The sequence below is a fragment of the Panulirus ornatus genome, chromosome 58, assembly GCF_036320965.1.
Source record: "Panulirus ornatus isolate Po-2019 chromosome 58, ASM3632096v1, whole genome shotgun sequence".
Lineage (NCBI taxonomy): Eukaryota > Metazoa > Arthropoda > Malacostraca > Decapoda > Palinuridae > Panulirus > Panulirus ornatus.
In genome coordinates this window covers 38,662,325-38,670,270 of record NC_092281.1, presented here as the reverse complement: position 1 = coordinate 38,670,270, position 7,946 = coordinate 38,662,325, and positions in this window count along the sequence as shown.

The window sequence follows — 7,946 nt, the reverse complement described above, 5'->3', positions numbered from 1 at the left end:
AATGGCATGTGGGTCTTGAATTATTTCAATATCAATTTTGGCAATGCTGCTTTTTCATATTATTGCTTGTTTTCATTTTCAAAGAGTATAATATATTTCCGTGTGTATAAGAAATACTTTAACATATGTTTGTTAAGCTTTAAAAGATTTATTTTGAAAACACGCTCATTATTTTACATCCTTTTTACATTCTTTAAAGATATGGTAGATATATTACTTCTTGTGCATGCATGTAAATGTCATAATGCAGGTTTGTCAAACTATCAACTATAGGATGAAAACAAAATGTTATGATACATATTTATTAATCAAGTATTGCGCTAAATATCACAGGATCATTTGTTTCCTTTTATCACATTATTTAGAAATATAGTGAAAAGTAAGTGCATTAGGAAAATTATATCACGATAAATGACCAGAACAACGAAAATAAAAAAGATATATAGTCGTTGAACCATGAAGAAACTTGTCATTTCCTTTGCTAAAAGCATTTATAACACAAAAAGGAGAACAAAAAACTCTATTTGGCACATTTGAATAGCTAAGAATTATAATAGAATTTCTCGTTTTGTTTGATGGATATTTCTCGTTTCCTAATAGCTTTGAATCACTCTTCCTGATTCTTTTAATTGCCCTTCTTCATATTTGTTTCTCTTGAGGACGGCCGCGTATTTATCAATGAATATGTATGTGGGTTTTACACCCACATACATATTCATTGATAATGATGAACATTTAGGTCTCCTGAAACTACTTTTTCGACGGGATAATTGATCAAGCCAAGTACCATTAAATTTCTTTAAGCTAGGGAGCAGTGGTTGCGTGACTAACATGGCATCTATCATTATGTTTAGCCTGATTTGTGCATACAGATAAGTGCATTAGATTTTAAAAGAAAAAACATTATAAACACTTTGAATGAAAACCACTTCTACAAACGGCGCTTTATAGTAAGTAGTAAATAATTTTCAAGGCTACCAGAACCAGTAATTGACATATCTAATAATATAAATAATATAAATAATATAAATAATATAAATAATATAAATAATAGTTAATATATCAATGCCAAACTCACTTCTGAACAATGGTAATGGAAATCGTGATGATCGAACTGCCAATAGTTCGGCAATTGTTATTGTTATCCGTCATCGCCGTATATAATCGGTGAAGTTATTGTAGGAGAAACATCCCTTTAGTTAGATGTACTCAGTAGACAGAGATTTAGAGGTTTAATGATTTTTTCATCCTGGAACGTTTAATCGACCATATGTAAAGATGTTTAAAGAAATGTTTTTTCAATTCAAAATCAAAAATGGCATGTGGGTCTTGAATTATTTCAATATCAATTTTGGCAATGCTGCTTTTTCATATTATTGCTTGTTTTCATTTTCAAAGAGTATAATATATTTCCGTGTGTATAAGAAATACTTTAACATATGTTTGTTAAGCTTTAAAAGATTTATTTTGAAAACACGCTCATTATTTTACATCCTTTTTACATTCTTTAAAGATATGGTAGATATATTACTGCATGTAAATGTCATAATGCAGGTTTGTCAAACTATCAACTATAGGATGAAAACAAAATGTTATGATACATATTTATTAATCAAGTATTGCGCTAAATAAATATCACAGGATCATTTGTTTCCTTTTATCACATTATTTAGAAATATAGTGAAAAGTAAGTGCATTGGGAAAATTATATCACGATAAATGACCAGAACAACGAAAATAAAAAAGATATATAGTCGTTGAACCATGAAGAAACTTCTGTCATTTCCTTTGCTAAAAGCATTTATAACACAAAAAGGAGAACAAAAAACTCTATTTGGCACATTTGAATAGCTAAGAATTATAATAGAATTTCTCGTTTTGTTTGATGGATATTTCTCGTTTCCTAATAGCTTTGAATCACTCTTCCTGATTCTTTTAATTGCCCTTCTTCATATTTGTTTCTCTTGAGGACGGCCGCGTATTTATCAATGAATATGTATGTGGGTTTTACACCCACATACATATTCATTGATAATGATGAACATTTAGGTCTCCTGAAACTACTTTTTCGACGGGATAATTGATCAAGCCAAGTACCATTAAATTTCTTTAAGCTAGGGAGCAGTGGTTGCGTGACTAACATGGCATCTATCATTATGTTTAGCCTGATTTGTGCATACAGATAAGTGCATTAGATTTTAAAAGAAAAAACCATTATAAATACTTTGAATGAAAACCACTTCTACAAACGGCGCTTTATAGTAAGTAGTAAATAATTTTCAAGGCTACCAGAACCAGTAATTGACATATCTAATAATATAAATGATATAAATAATATAGATAATATAAATAATATAAATAAGTAAATATATCAATGCCAAACTCACTTCTGAACAATGGTAATGGAAATCGTGATGATCGAACTGCCAATAGTTCAGCAATTGTTATTGTTATCCGTCATCGCCGTATATAATCGGTGAAGTTATTGTAGGAGAAACATCCCTTTAGTTAGATGTACTCAGTAGACAGAGATTTAGAGGTTTAATGATTTTTTCATCCTGGAACGTTTAAACGACCATATGTAAAGATGTTTAAAGAAATGTTTTTTACAATTCAAAATCAAAAATGGCATGTGGGTCTTGAATTATTTCAATATCAATTTTGGCAATGCTGCTTTTTCATATTATTGCTTGTTTTCATTTTCAAAGAGTATAATATATTTCCGTGTGCATAAGAAATACTTTAACATATGTTTGTTAAGCTTTAAAAGATTTATTTTGAAAACACGCTCATTATTTTACATCCTTTTTACATTCTTTAAAGATATGGTAGATATATTACTTCTTGTGCATGCATGTAAAATGTCATAATGCAGGTTTGTCAAACTATCAACTATAGGATGAAAACAAAATGTTATGATACATATTTATTAATCAAGTATTGCGCTAAATAAATATCACAGGATCATTTGTTTCCTTTTATCACATTATTTAGAAATATAGTGAAAAGTAAGTGCATTGGGAAAATTATATCACGATAAATGACCAGAACAACGAAAATAAAAAAGATATATAGTCGTTGAACCATGAAGAAACTTCTGTCATTTCCTTTGCTAAAAGCATTTATAACACAAAAAGGAGAACAAAAAACTCTATTTGGCACATTTGAATAGCTAAGAATTATAATAGAATTTCTCGTTTTGTTTGATGGATATTTCTCGTTTTCTAATAGCTTTGAATCGCTCTTCCTGATTCTTTTAATTGCCCTTCTTCATATTTGTTTCTCTTGAGGACGGCCGCGATTTGTATTTAGTTTTGTGTGTCGTCTATTCGGTAAGTCATACTATTCAGCACTATGGCAATATTTATCTGCTTTTTTCCTTGAGCTTTTATTTCGCTTATAGATTCGGAGAAAGTATTACACATGGATGCCATTTTAGTTTCTTTTAGAATGCCATAATAAACTCTTCTTTCAGCTTTAATTTAGCTTACTTTCATAAATAATTAATTTTGGTTATTCATATATGTGTTATATATATGTCAATTACTGTTTCTGGTAGCCTTGAAAGTTATTTTCTACTTACTATAAAGCGTTGTTTATAGGAGTATTTTTCACTTCCAATGGAAGTGTTTTGTTTTAAATCTAATGCAATACTTTATTATATGTCTGTATGCACAAATCAGGCTAAACATAATGATAGACGTCATGTTAGTCACGCCACCACAAGTGGAGGTAGCCATAACTACATGCGCAGTGACATTGCGAAAGGCAAGGCAATGGTAGTTGGCTTGTTGATCAATCATCCCATCGTAAGAATAGTGTGTTCATCATTATAAATGAATATGTATATGGGTGTAGGGAACAAATGCCAATCTCACTTTTCTGAATAATGGTAGTGGTAATCGTGATGATCGAACTGCCAATAGTTCGACAATTATTATTGTTATCCGTCATCGCCGGATGAGCACCCTTTTAGTTAGATATATTTATTAGAAAGACCACAACTATTGAACTCGGTAGACAGAGCTGTCACGTGACAGCATACGATTATTCATCGAACATATATGTTATTACAGTTCACACGGTTTTACGAAATTGATGATTTAGCTCATTTGAATGATGTTTTTTGTTTTAAATGTGCAATATAAAAAGCTTCATTTTACCAGTGAAAGCCGATAGCAGTTAAACTTGGCAATAATGATAAATGATGCGTAATCAAATATCTGTATCAAAGTAAGCAATGTATCTGGAAACATTATATAGATGTACAATTTCATTGTACTTTATGTAAATGATTGACAATTGAAATTTTCAATTTAAGCAAATGAGTGACCATTTCTCGTAAACATACTTTTGTTGTAATGTTGGCAGAGAGAACATGAGCGGCAGAGGCAACGTGAAGGGCATAAAACGCCTCTTCCTAGGGAAACAGGCGAATTTTCCAGGAGAAAAGGAACACCGCAGTGAAACTTTGATTCTGCTCTGAAGCTGTGTTCAAAGAGACGTGTTTATTACAATTCAAAATCAAAAATTGTTTCAATATCAATTTTGGCACTATTACTTTTTCATATTATTGCTTCTTTTCATTTTCATCACAAATAATTCCGTGTATATAAATTTGGCACATTTGAATAGCTAAGAATTATAAAATTTCCCTTTTTCTTTGATGGATAAGATATTTCCCGTTTTCTAATTGCGTTGAATCGCTCTTCCAGATGGCGTTACTGCAAGCATCACAAATTCTTTTAATTGCGCTTCCTTGTATTTGTTTCTCTTGATGACGGTCGCCATTTAGTTTTGTGTGTGTTGTCTTCGAAGACTATTCAGCACTATGGAAATGTTTATCTGCCTTTTTCCTAGACAATTGGGCTTTCTGGAGCTTTTATTTCGCGTATAGATTCGGAGAAAGGATTACACATGGATGCCATTTTGGTTACCTTTAGAATGCCATAATAAACTCTTCTTTTAGCTTTAATTTAGCTTTACTTCCTTTGGATTATTCATATATAATTAATTTTGGTTATGTTTATCAGTTAAATATGTCTATTACTGTTTCTAGTAGCCTTGAAAGTTATTTTCTACTTACTATAAAGCGCTGTTTGTAGGTGTGTTTTTCACTCAAAGTGTTTACAATGGATGTGTTTCCAATCTAATGCAATGCTTTATCATTTTTCTGTATGCACAAATCAGGATAAACATAAAAGATTTAACCATGTTGGTCACGCCACCATCGCTCTCTAGCGGAGGTAGCCATGTACAGTGACACTGCAAGGCAATGTTGATCAAGGCTTGTTGATCAATTATCCCATCGTAAAAGTAGTTTAAGGAGACCTAAATGTTCATTTTCAATGAATATGTATATGGGCAAACGCCAGTACCGTTAATATCATATCAATGCTTGGTCAACTGCTGAAATGCGACTCTGTGCGGAAGGCGGTCCAAATAGGAGAACAAAAGATGGGTTGCTGCGTTGAAGTAGCCGGATGACGTCATCTGATAGGTGGGGTTTGGACACGACCAATAAATCATTGGTCAGATGGTTCAAAGTTACAAAATCCCGCCCTTCTCATGACGTCACTCGGGCAACTCAGAGTAGCAACCTTACCTTATGTTGTGCTGTTTAGTTCCTCTTCCGCTCACGGAGGCCTTTCGTGGCGTCGCCAACTCATGCGAAATGAGAATTGTTTATGGTAGAAAAAAAAAAAGAACACGATCAACTGGTGAAAGCCCAACTCTGAGCGGAAGATGTGGACCATATGATAGGGTTGCTGCTATGAAGTACCCGGTTGACGTCATCTGATAGACAGGCCTGTGTATAAGCAATCATTGGACAGATATTTTGTGGATTACAGAGCCTCGCCCTCATGACGTCACCCTGGAGCTCAGAATAGCAACCCTACCTTATGATGTACTGTTTCGATTCTCTTCCGCTCACGGTGGCCTTTCTTGGCTTCGCTGGCTCATTCATGTGAGTGTTGACTCTTTCATGAGCTCGGTCAACTGCTGAAATGCGACACTGGGAGGAAGACAGTCCAAATAGGCGAACATAAGGTAGGGGTTGCTGCATTCAAGTAGCCGGCTGACGTCTTCTGATAGGTGGAGATTGGGATTCACCGACCAATCATTGATCAGATAATATGTGGGTTCAGAGCCCGGCTCTTCTCATGAAGTCACCCGGGTAGCTCAGAGAAGCCTGTTTGCTTCCTCTTCCGATCACGGTGGCCTTGCTTGACCTCGCTGGCTTATGTGAAATGACGGTGGCTTTATCCTGCTGAAATGCGACTCCGAGCGGAAGACGGCCCAAAAAGGAGAACATAAGAGAGGGTTGCTGTGTTGAAATACCCATCTGATAGGTGGAGCCTGGGCATAACCACCAGGCATTGTTCAGATGTTTTGTGGTTCACAGAACTCCGCCCTGCTCATGATGTCGTCCGGGTAGCTCTGAGTAGCAACCATACCTTATGATGTCATGTTTTGTTTCTCTTCCGGTCGTGTCGCCTTTCTTTCCCTTGCTGGCTCATTCATGTGAATGTCGTCAACTCTTTATATCAAGGTCGGTCAACTGCTGAAATGCGACTCTCTGCGGAAGACGGTGTAAACAGGAGAACATAAGATAGGGTTGCTGCGTTGAAGTACCCAGCTGACGTCATCTGATTGGTGGGGCCTGGGCATAACCAATCATTGGACAGATATTTTGTGGATTACATTGCTCCTCCCTGATAACGTCACTCGGGAACTCAGAGAAGTAACCCTACCTTATGATGTCCTGTTTGGTTTCTCTTCCGCTCACGTCGCCTTTCTTGGCCTCGCTGGCTCATTCATGTAAGTGTTGACTCTTTAATAAGCTCGGTCAACTGCTGAAATGCGACTGTGTGCGGAAGACGGTCCAAATAGGAGAACATAAGATAGGGTTGCTGCGTTGAAGTAGCCGGATGACGTCATCTGATAGGTGGGGCTGGGACATGACCAATCATTGATCAGATAGTTTATAGGTACAAAACTCCGCCCTTCTCATGATGTCACTCGGGCAACTCAGAGTAGCAACCTTACCTTATGTTGTGCTGTTTGGTTCCTCTTCCGCTCACGGAGGCCTTTCTTGTCCTCGCTGGCTAGAAGACTCCTTATGGTAATAATGATAATAAAAAAAGCTCGGGCAACTGCTGAAATGCGACTCTGAGTAAAAGACGGTCCAAACAGAACATAAGATAGTTTTGGTTTGGTGAAGTACTGGGATGACGTCATCTGAGAGGTGGGTCTTGGGACTTACCGACCAATCATTGATCAGATAATATGTGGGTTCAGAACCCTGCCCTTCTCATGACGACGTCACCCGGGCAACTCAGAGTAGCAACCCTACCTTATGTTGCGCTGTTTGGTTCCCCTTCCGATCACGGTGGCCTTGTTTGACCTCTCTGGCTTCTGTGAAATGACGACGGCTTTATCCTGCTGAAATGCGACTCTGAGCGGAAGACGGTCCAAACAGGAGAACATAAGATAAGGTTGCTGTGTTGAAGTACCCGGCTGACGTCATGTGATAGACGGGGTCTGGGTATAACCAATCATTAAACTGATAGTTTGTGGATTACAGAGTTCCGCCCTCATGACGTCACCCGGGAGCTCAGAATAGCAACCCTACCTTATGATGTCCTGTTTCGTTTCTCTTCCGCCCACGGTGGCCTTTCTTGGGCCTCGCTGGCTCATTCATGTGTGTGTGCGACTCTGGGCGGAAGACGGTCCAAACAGGAGAACATAAGGTAGGGTTGCTGTGTTGAAGTAGTTGGCTGACGTCATCTAATAGGTGGGGTTTGGAATTGACCGACCAATCATAGATCAGATAGTTTGTGGGTTCGTAGCCCTGCCCTTCTCTTGACGTCACCAGGGAGCTCAGAGTAGCAACCCTACCTTATGATGTCCTGTTTGGTTTTTCTTCCGCTCACGTCGCCTTT